The 11,250-nt window shown below is 49.9% G+C and overlaps 1 protein-coding gene and 1 pseudogene across 1 annotated transcript in view; both read right to left on the bottom strand.

Annotated features, from left to right (window-relative positions):
- Nucleotides 1–11,250, bottom strand: part of Tspear (thrombospondin type laminin G domain and EAR repeats) — a 160,086-nt gene that overhangs the window by 33,875 nt on the left and 114,961 nt on the right. The gene's annotated exons all lie outside the window — the stretch shown is intronic.
- The window catches only part of LOC129676580 (keratin-associated protein 10-2-like), a 717-nt pseudogene continuing 226 nt past the window's right edge, over nucleotides 10,760–11,250 (bottom strand).

Here is an 11,250-nt window from a genome sequence, read left to right as displayed (position 1 = left end):
TAGAGTAGAGTAGAGTAGAGTAGAGTAGAGTAGAGTAGAGTAGAGTAGAGTAGAGTAGAGTAGAGTAGAGTAGAGTAGAGTAGAGTGAGTGTGAGGTGCTGGGCCGTCGGCTTTTATCCTCCTGTGCTGTTGTCTGTCTTGGCCTCCCTTCCTTGTTGGTGTGGCTTGTGGCCATCATTAGGGTGTTTGTTTGTCTGGGATGTTGTTGTCAGGTCTGTCTATCTCCTGCCCACTGGGTGGTGCTGGGAGCAGTGAGGTTGGGATGTCACTGGTCGGACTTGTCACAGCCATCCTATGGCTGCAGGAATGTCATTCTGCCATGGCCAGCTGCCAGGACCCTTGCTCCCTCTGCAAGAATTAGTGCCAGGGGAATGATGCCCTCATCCCAGGACCCCTCCCGGAGCCCAGCTCTACTTTGTGACAGTTCCTAAATGCCAGATGTGTGCAGTGGCCTGTCCAGGGCTACTGGCCAATGGCCCCTGCCTGAATCTCTCCACAGCATCTCCTCAGCTCCTGTATCCCTCTGCATTGCCCTGTAACACTGTCCACCCTGCTCTGTGTCCGAGGCTGCAGAAAGGTAGACTCATTTCCTTCCCACTTTGGCAGGTTGACAACTCCTGGTTGGGTTTCCAAGTTCTGAGCCATGAGGGCCACTGTGTGGGTTAGTGCCTGTGAGTCCTGCCTGATTCCTACCTTGTTCTCTTATTCTTCTGCCCTGCTTCTCCTGGCCAGCCTTCCTCACTCTCCCTATGGATCGGTCTCATACCTCTATAATCTGTGTAGTTGATTCGTTTTTCACGTATGTTATGTCAGAGTCTTTACTGCCTTCCTCCTTGTTAGATAAGTGAGACCATCCCAGCTCTTATGTAGAATGCATTGAACCTTCTGAAACTTGTGGAGGTGAGAGCTAAGGCTTAGCTGCAAAATAGTGCCAGTGTCCAGGACCTTCTGGGGCTTCTGAAGTAGGTCAGATAGTAACACATGTGGTCAGCGGCTACTCCACACCCAGCACAGCCCAGACTGAAAGAGGTAACCAATGGTTTCAGATTGTCCCATCAGTCTCAGGCAGCCTGTCTCATGTGGCCCCCATCTACCCAGTGAAGGTCCTACCCCAGAAAGTGGGGAACAAGATGCCCTGTCCCTCAGTTTGCATGAGGCAGGTCTGGGAATGGAAGTGGCAGGTGCCTGATGGGCACAGATGGATGGAAGGTTGCGTGCTGCTCTGTTTGGGGCTGTGGAGTTCACCCCGTGTTTGAGGACTGGAGCTTTGTGAGTTGTGGTAACAAATAAGCTCCACCCACATCCAGCCTGTCTGGTCTATTCAGTGTCTCCTTTCACAGCACACTGCATCCCCTCAGGCTGGATCTGGTTTGTCCCATTCACTGCTCAGTCTCCAAAGACCTGGTGTGTTTTGGTATAAAGTCTCTGAAAAGCATGGACACCTTTTCTTTTCAGGGAAATTGTGGCATGATGGCTGGATTCAGAGAAGATATTGTGATGATTTGTTCTGACTCTGTATGAGACCTTCTGCTGACCATGCTCCACAGTGGGGAATGGACCCTTATTAGCCAGTGGAGCAGGGGAAGATAGAGAAGCCAGCTTGACAAATGAATTCTGTTTGAAGGGAGGCCTAGAAATAGCTAAGATTTGAGGGACCAAATCCCCATTCCTAGGAGATCCCTAATTACTATGGATTTTCCTCTTGAGGCATTGACTGAGTCACAGCTCACTCCCAAGACGTGGGGAAGCTGACCAGAGCTTTTGGTGGTCTCAGAACCAGAGGACAAAGCAGAGTCCAAAGCTGGTTGAGGTGGCCTGTCCAGGGCTACTGGCCAATAGCCCCTGCCCGAATCTCTCCACAGCATCTCCTCAGCTCCTGAATTCCTCTGCATTGCCCTGTAACACTGTCCACCCTGCTCTGTGCCCTGCAGTCTGGGAAGTGCTGGTCTTTTCAGAGGCAATTACTGACCATGAGTGCAGGATCCTCTTTGGGGAAAAAGCAAAGCAGGAGCCAGACAGCCCTGTCTGTAAATCAGTTCAGCCGAACATGGTAAGCTGCCCACAGACCAACTGTTTGCCAGAGACACAGCTGTCTATTCTGAGCTGGCCAGCAGCACTAAAGACTCACAGGATCTTAGATTTTTATTTTCACAGTGAATTCTTGCCATTGGCCAAGCCTTACCATATATTCTAGAAGACAAGACCATTTGACCAAGAGTCAAGAGAAGAACAAGAGATCTAGATATTAAAATAGTCACACTTGGACTTGACTGATGAAGGGTAGGGGCATAGCTTGGCAGCAGAGCGAATGCCTGGGACATACAAAGCCCTGGGTTTGGTCCCCAGTACTACAAAAGCAAAGAAGGTGATGGTGGAGATGGACTGGAAAAAATAAAAATAGAAAAAAAGGGTAACCATGGCAATGCTCTTGTTTCTCTCCAGATCAAAAGAAGCATTTACCTTGAAGGGTCAGTGACACAACTTTCAGGTAAATTGGGAAAAGAGGTGAAGAGTTTTTCAGTGGCAACTTGCAGTCCACAAATAAGAGCGAAATCCTAAAAAATGAAGAACACGAAAACTAAAATTTCCTTCCGCAGTAGATTAGGTTAACAGCCTATCAGACAAAGCTGAAGAAAAGATTAGTGAAGGGAAGGAGGTGAGGGGTTTGATGACTGAATGCAGAGATGGGGGATGGCTGAAGTAGAGGAAATGAATCAATAGACTAGGGGACAGGATGGGGGATGTTTTGAATCCTATAAGGAGAGACAAGGGGATGCGGTGTGTGTATGTGTGTGTATGTGTATGTATGTGGTGTAGGTATCTGAATACAAACAGGCAGGGGCTTTAAACTGATGAAAGACATCGGTCCATAAGTACAAAGAGAGTGTAGTTCCCGTGCACTTAAAAGAATTTAGTGAACTACACTACACGGGATTCCACACATGTGCACATTAGGGCTGAAATGCAATGACAGTTGGTAGGGGTAGCGGCTCCTTCAAAGACTCGACATGATGGACAGATGACTTCTTGATGGGAAGATGGAGATCAGAAGGCCATGGAAGCATTCCTTCTCATCAGAAAGGAAACAAGCGCCAAGGTAGAGCTCTACACCCACAGAGAATAATGCCCTTGGAGACGCGAGCCAGACACCAGTGAGAAAGCACTGGAGTATTTTGGAGGAAGCGCATGTGGGTAAACTGAGGGACTGTATCGAGCACCTCATAAACCTTTATGGAGGGAGAATCTGCAGAAGCAAGATGAGAGTGCTCTGGAGTTGAAGGGCCTCAATACACTGCATTGTTGGAGGAGCAGTAAGCCACATGGCTGTGCTGACCGCAGCGTTCCAGAGTCCCAAATCTAGACCTGTTATTTAACCACTGTCCTGCGCTAAGTCACGGATCCAATTCAAGAAAAAAAAAAAAAAGGCCAAGTTGAGGAATGACAATCCCATGCTCGCAACCCCGAACATGAAGCAAGGAGATAAAGGGGACACAGTGATTGCGTGGCACACCCGGAAATAAAGTGGGGTGGTCGGCTCGAACCTGTCAACAGTCTCTACTCGAGACCCACTGTCACCCTAGTGAACCTGGGGTACAGAGCTTGTTCGTGGGGCCTCGTTTTGCATTTCCGTGATGACTTGGGCAGCGGTGTGTAACCACACGTATTTATTGCCGCCCTCAGCTCTGCCTTCTTGAACGTCTGTCTGCCCATTCCGTGGCAGGGTGTGGAACGGCATGTGTGATTTTGTGTCTAAGACGTCTTGGGAAAGGGTATGGTGAGGGTGGCTGTGTTTTGGATTCAAGATGTTCCCCACAGGCTTGTGTGTTTGAACACTTGGTGCCCAGTTGGCGGCCCTACTTTGGAAGGTTGTAGAACCTTTAGGAAATGGAGCTGGGCTGGAAGAAGTATCACTGGGGCAGGGGGTGGGGCAGGCCTTGAGGCTTTATAGCCAGCCCCACTTCCCATTTGCCTCTTGACCAGTTGCTTCATATGTACCCCTCAGACTGTGAGCAGAAACAATCCTTTCCTCCGGGATTTGGTAACAAGTAGCTACTAGCAGGACTGAAAACAGATCAGTGACAGCCAGGGACTGCTGTGGGACAGGAACGGATGAACAAGGAGGAGCGACAGGAGACACCACAGACAGGCTGCCGTGGAAATGCTGCACACATCTGCCTAGCCTCGGAATCGACGCAGAAGGGAGGAAGGTGGCAATGTCTTGTACCCAAACATCACTAGTGCCAAAGCTTAGAGCCAAAGCCTTTCTACCCAGCTGTGGACAGTGAAGACACTTTCACTGGCGTGCTCTCCAGGGGAGTGGAAGTGGAGAAGTTTGAGTCTTGCTTCCTCAGCTTACTCCCCCCAGGCGGCGGCCATGGTTCTCTCGGCCTCACAGAGTTACGGCCGGAGGAATTTGCTTACAATGAGAGCAACTGTGGAATTCTGTGTGTGTGTGGGGGGGGGGAGACAGCAGCCATGGTGTACCCTGGAGATACGAGGCCTGCCTGGGGGGAGCTGGCCACAGCCAGAAAGGTGGCCGTGGCTAGTGGTCAGTGGTCAGTAAGGAAGTAGTCAGTGTACAAGCTTGGCTGGCTTATGAGCAGGGGAAGGGGCACAGAAGAGCCTCACAGTGTGATAAGCAGAGTCTCTCATGAAGGTCCAACAACCCTCGATGGTACTAGATGTCATTCCTTGCATCTGACCTCCAAAGCACAGGAAGCAAAACTGAGCAGGATCGACCAGCTGGGCAATTCCAGCTCCAGGGATGCCTCCCTCCCTCTAGTCAAAATCACGCTAGAACTAGATCCACGTTCAATAAGGAAATGGGGGAATGGAAGAATACTAGAAGCCAGCCAGTCTCCATAAACAAGTGTAAAATAAAGCCAAGCAGGAGCAGACCAAATTCCCTCCAGACGCACATGAACCATTCTCTCAGCAGACAGCAGGACAGGCCACGAAACCAGGGTAACAATTTAAAGTGACGGAAACCAAACAACTATCTTCCCTGACCGTACAGGAAGCAAGCAGACAGCAAAACTAGAGGCAAGCGTGGCTTTCAGGCGCAGCAAACTTACATCATGGACAGCCTGGATGCCAAAGAGGATTAAAGGGATTTAGAAAGGGTTTATCTAGAAGGGGCAGCTGCCAAAGCTGATAAGACACAGCCAGACCTGTCTCCAGAGGGAAGCAGGGAGCTGGGGAAGTCTAAGAGAGAAAAGGAGGAAAATCTCACATTTGTCTGTCCCACACCGCAAAGAAACCGTGAGAGGAGGAGTTGTGACGTCCAAGGCTAAGAAGGAAATCAAGACAAGAGAACCAAGAAATGAAATGGAAAATGGAAAAGCAATGACTGAACCCCCCCAAAGCTGGTTGTTTGAAAGGAACAACAACAGAACTGACCACAGTTAGCCAGACTGATAAAGAATCAACTAGTCCAAGCCAAACGTGACCACGGAGAGCTCTATAAAGAACAAATATCCACTGAGGCATAGCTTGGGTCAGCCTTAGCGGGTCCTGTCTGGCATCAGAGTTTGCAGACCAGGGACAGAGAGATGGGCTGGGTGGCAGATGTCAGTTCATCCACAATCATTATCATCTCCTCCTCCTCCTCCTCCTCCTCCTCCTCCTCCTCCTCCTCCTCCTCCTCCTTCTCTTTTTGGTGGCATCAACCCATCTGGGGATGTTGCCTTTGTTTTGGCAGCTAGGACTGCTCAATCCAAGGATGGTCCGTCCCACCCTGTGTTGTTTCCCCCACAACCCGCCCAGCACCCTGTGTCATAATCCTCTTCCTGTTCCCATGGCTTCAGACAAAGCCTCAGCTGCCGGGCACCTCTCACTATGTCAAGGTTCACTCCATCCCTGTCTCTTAGCAATCTGAGGTTTCCGTGAGAGTGCCTTTGTCCATGGTAACCACCGAGTCTCCTGGAGTGGAGGCTTGTGGGTTTCATTAAAATTAGGAAGGTTTGGGCCACTGTATTTCTTTAAATATTTCTTTCTTACTCTGTCCCTCTGGAACTCCTGTCACACATGTTGTGCCTTAGTCTCTCAAGATCTAACCGTTCACTGTCATTTAAAAAAAAAAATCTCCTCACACTGGCTGTTTCAGGGGTCTGTTATCACTGCCCCTGGCTCTTCCGCCCTCTCCCCTTGGCCGCCAAAGCCCTACAGGGACATCTCAACTTCACCTGGTCTTGCTTTCCAAATCAAGAATTCCTGCTTGATTCCTTACACTTTTCTCTCTCGCTGTATCCTGTTAAGCCAGCCTTGTCCCAGTTCACCTCAGCTGTCTGTGGTCTGATCAAAGCTTTCTGAGTTTGTCCAACAAAGGTTGTCTGAAGGCCTCCTCCAGTGAGCACAGTCTCTGGGTGAGCCTGGGAACGTTTTCTAGGTGTTTCCTTCTGTGCCCAGCCCCTGCTTGCTTCTTTGCGGGATCCAGGATGTGCTGACCCCGCACAGTGAGCACTGATGGCTGGTTCTGGATCTCTGTGTCTCTCACCACGCCCCCGTGGCCTGTTGTTGCTATTTCCAGCGAACACTTGTTATTTCTGTCTTTTCTTGTTATTTCCGCAGTTTTTCTGAAGTAGCCTCATCACATGCACTAGGTATCAGAACCATTCTATTAAATTAGTGCTCAGGCACCAATTTGGCAGAGTTCCTTAAACGCCTGGTGTCATGATTGTAGATGACACCCAAAGACCCAAAATCGAAGACTTGGTCCCCAGCTTCCGGCATTACTTGGGTGAGAAGGACTTGGTAGGAGGAACTTAGATCACTGAGGGTTGGCCTGTGAAGGGAGCCTGGCCCTTCGCCCTTTCCTCCCAGTCTCAGTAAGGTGGGCATCGCCCATGTTATGCATCTCCACCATGAAACTGTAAGCCACAACAGACCTTTCTTCCTTATATACTGTTTACCTCAGGTATTTTGTTCCAGCAACTTTTTTTTCCCCTAAGCTTCGTAGCTATCGTATATTTACCTTCGGGGCTTCACCTCAGCAACCAGATGACAGTTTGCACTCTCCTCTTCACTTCCTGTTGCACTTTTACTTCCTTGTTTGCTCAGGGCTCAAAGCTCAGTTACAAGCGAGTCTCTCAGCATGTGCCTCTGTGGTCATGTTTGGAACGTTCTAGACCTCTGGGGCTGCTTCAAAGCCCTAATTTTTCAAAGCATTTGGTTCCTAGCTTTCCTCAAACCCAAAGAATACCCAGGTGTTCTTCTTCACCCCAGGGGTGCTGGTGGGGTCCTTCACTCTCAGATATCTAACAAATGCCCTCCCTGCATTTAGCAAGCTCTGAACTTGGGAAAACCGAAGCAGGCTCTTCAGGGGGCCTCATACAGGCGAAGACTGAATGCCTACATGTTCTGGTTTGCTTTCTGTTGCTATGATAAAACACTCTAACCAAGAACAACTTAGGAGAGGTCACAGTCCATCACTGAAGGAAGTCAGGTGAGGAACCCAAGCAGGAAGTCCAAAGAGAAAGCACAGAGAAACATAGCCTGCTGGTTTGCTCACAGGCTCATGCTCAGCTAGTTTTATTTTTATTATTTATTTTTTTGAGAATCTAATTATATCATTTTTACCTCCCTTTTCTCACTCTTACCCCTCCCATATACCACATTCTTTCTTGCTTTCATTCAAATTCATGGTTTCTCTTTCTGTACTGTTGTTACATATACACACTCACACACAAATTTGTTTGTCATCTATGTATCTATGTATGTATGTATTTGTCTGTCTATCTATCTATCTATCTATCTATCTATCTATCTATCTATCTACCTATCTATCTATCTACCTATTCATCCATTTATTCCTACGTATATGAATATGACCTGCTCAGTTCATCTAATGCTACTTGTATGTTGTCCACTTGGTATTGGATAATCAATCGCTGTATTCTTCCCTGTATACCTTAGCATCCCTTAGTTGCCTGTAGTTCTTTGTGTAGGGTCAAGCCCATTTTAGCATGTCTATTTGTTTTGTCCTTGCTCAGATTCTGTTTAGGCAGCAACATTGCTGAGACTTCATAGCTGCAGCTTCCCCGGCATTTCTAGTAGACACAGTCTCACAGCAAACTTCCTGGTCCTCTGGCTCTTATAAGTCTTTCCGCCTGCCCTTCTGAAGTTATCCCTGAGCCTTAGATGGAGGAGCCTGTTATGGAGGCATCAGTAGGGAAGGGACTCCACAACCCCGCATTTTGATCTATTTTCTGTTATTGTCCCTGTTGCAAAAACTTTCCTTAAAGAGGGATGAGAACAGTACTTAGGTGTGGGCAGAGGGATAAACATTTGGAATGGAGTTCAGGATTATAATGGTTTAGCTTTCACTAGCCCTGGGTAGCTGGCAAGGTTCCCAGAACCAGGTATGATTTTCCTCTTGTTGAGCTAGCTTTCTTATACAGCCAGAACTACTGTGATAGCTACAGCAGAAGGCACCGGGTGCCATCACTTGGAGCAGTGGTTCTCAAACTTCCTGATGCTGCGACTCTTGAATAGCAGTCCTCATGTGGTAACCACCCCCCCCACCAGCCATACAACTATTTCACCGCTACTTCATAACTGTAATTTTGCTACTGTCATGATTTGTAATATAAATAACCTGTGTTCTCCGGTGGTCTTAGGTGATCCCTGTGAAAGGGTCCTCTGAACCCCCGATGGGGTCTCGACCCACAGGTTGAGAACCTTTGATTAAGCCATCTGCAATGAGATCACATCGGCAGTCACTGTGACAGTAAGGCCCAAGGATGATACCACGTGCTGTTCATCACCTAGCCAGTGATCTGTAGTAAGGGGCACATCAGTGGTGCTGCTGTGGCTTCAAGTGCTACCCCCTGGCACCGCAGAAACCCAGCAGAGGATGCCAACACAGAGACACCTGACACCTCAGCAAAGGGCCACCATGGGAGGCTGTCTTCCTTGTCACCTGGCACCAAGGTAATGTGTCCCTGATAAGGTGACTATAGTGAAAGCTTTGGTGCCTTTAAAAAAAACTTAGTAAGCATATTTTTGTTGTTGCTGTTTTGATCCCAGGTATGGGATGTGGGGCTGATTCAGATTGTCCACAGCGGCAGACTACTGGCCTCCTATGGGCTCTGAGAGGGGCCCTTTGCCATCTGCAGCTAGTTTAATTCTGAGGCCTCTGGAGAGGGAATAAAGGCCAGAGCCAGGAGAGAGATGGGGTGCGGGTGGGGGTGAGGGTGGGGGAGACTGAGAAAGAAGAAGGCTTCTGCTCCTCCTGTGCTCCTGGTTACTGTTGATGCAGTTTGACAAGAAGTTGGAGATATCCTGAAGATTGGACTTGCCCCAAGGAGCCCAACGACCTTAACCAGCAGGAAGTATCTGAAGAGAACTATGCCCCCTCTCTCCACTAACCTTTTTTCTCTCCTACCTGGTGTTGGATAGCTGAAAGGGATTGGAGTAGGAAGGAAGAGGCATAAGAATGCACATAAATTAGATTTTTAAGAAATAGCACCTACAGGTGACCCCCCCCCCCCCATCCCTGCTGTCAAGTGCGGAGACAATGCCATCATCACCCTGACCATAGTTCTCTTTGTTCTGCCATCTGTCGTTTCAGGAGATAATTCTCAAAGTCCCTCAGCAAAGGGGAGGCCACATTTGCCCACATTTGGACATTATGTTCTACTGTCTCCCATGGGCACATTCCCTCACCACTCCGGGCTGCTGTGATCACTATATGCTTATGGCTATCCTTATCTTGTTGTCCCATCATGTCTCATCCTCATTCTGTAAGGGGTAACCAGAGGCCAGGTCTCTGTTCTCCTCATTCTAGCATTTGCTTAGCCTCCCCAAGCACGTGGATGGTTAGGAAGACAGGATGCCCACACTTTCCCACAGTGGACCCTCTGGTTGCTGGACCAGAGGCCAGAGCTCCCTGATCTTCATCACACACTCAGTGGTGGACACAGGCAGCACAGGGGTGTGATTTAGTCAGGGCCTAAGTGGTGTTCAGGGTGGGGACCAGTGTGAAGAGTTTTGCTGTCCACAAGATCAGCAGCAGAGCACAGAATGAGGGGACAGGAGCTCCAGGTCATATTTGCTGACCTCATCCCCCATAGCTGCTGATAGAGAAAGAGTGGAAGGGCACAGGTCCAGAGTCAGGTGTAGGCCTCACAGAGCCAGGTGCAAGCCCCAGAGCCAAATACAGGCCCAGTTCCTAGGGCCAGGTGCAGGCTCACTGGCCAGGTGCAAGAGCCCAGAGGCAAGTGCAGAGCCTAGGAGCCAGGCGAATAGCCTAGAGCCAGGTGCAGGGCCCAGAGCCAGGTGCAGAGCATACAACCAGGTGTATCACACAGAGCCAACTGAGCAGCTCAGAGCCAGACAAATGTCCCAGAGCCAGGTGCAAGAGCCCAGAGGCAAGGGCAGAACTCAGATCCAGGTGCAAGCCTAGGATCCAGGTGCAAGGCTCAGAGCCAGGTGCAGACTCCAAAGCCATGTTCAGGCCCCAGATCCAGTTTGCTGTATGACAGTAACTACCGAGATGCAAGGGGATAGAAGAGGTTTTATTGAGTACTCAGAGGCCAAGAGTCACACAGCTGATAGCAAGATCAAGCCAGCCAGATTGGACTGGGTGAGGTGGAGCAGCCAGCATTTCTAGGAGCCGAGCAGGAGAGTAGCTGGGGGACACTCAGACTCCAGATCTGTCTGGGCTGGTGAAGGAAGGGTGAGGGTGGGTGGCCTCAGGACAGCCAGCAGGAAGATGGGTCAGGGAAGACATAGTGTAATCAGGCTCACAGCTGGACAGTCAGCAGCATGAGGAGAAAGCCTCATAGCAGACAGGCTGGCAGCAGACAGGCACACAGAAGGACTGCTGGCAGGGGGAGCAGGTGCAGCAAGCTGGCTGGCAGCTAGAGCAGATGGAGACACAGGAGCCTGGCTTGCAGCAGACAGGCTTGCAGCATACCACACAGCAGGAGGGCTGGCAGGGGGAGGAAGTGCAGCAAGCTGACTGGCAGCTAGACTGCTGGCAGCATGACGGCCATACTCCTCACTGACGCAGGGTCAGGGAAGTGGGTGAGCAAATAACTGCCAAGGCCCCTGCAAGACCCTAGACAGGCGATGTAGACAGTTGGTGGCCAGCAGCAGAGAAGCCGGGGGTCCAGTGAGAGGGAGCTGCCAAGCTTTGGGGTGATAACAGAGTCCACACAGCAGTTAGACTCCTGACCCAAAGAGGAGCCTCAGCAAGTGGGGCGGGAGCAGGCAGGGCGGCAGAGCAGGGACACACAGGAGGCTGGG

Source organism: Psammomys obesus, unplaced genomic scaffold, assembly GCF_907164565.1.
Source record: "Psammomys obesus unplaced genomic scaffold, mPsaObe1.curated_primary_1811, whole genome shotgun sequence".
In the NCBI taxonomy this organism is placed as follows: Eukaryota; Metazoa; Chordata; class Mammalia; order Rodentia; family Muridae; genus Psammomys; species Psammomys obesus.
This window is presented reverse-complemented; position numbering and strand designations above follow the sequence as displayed.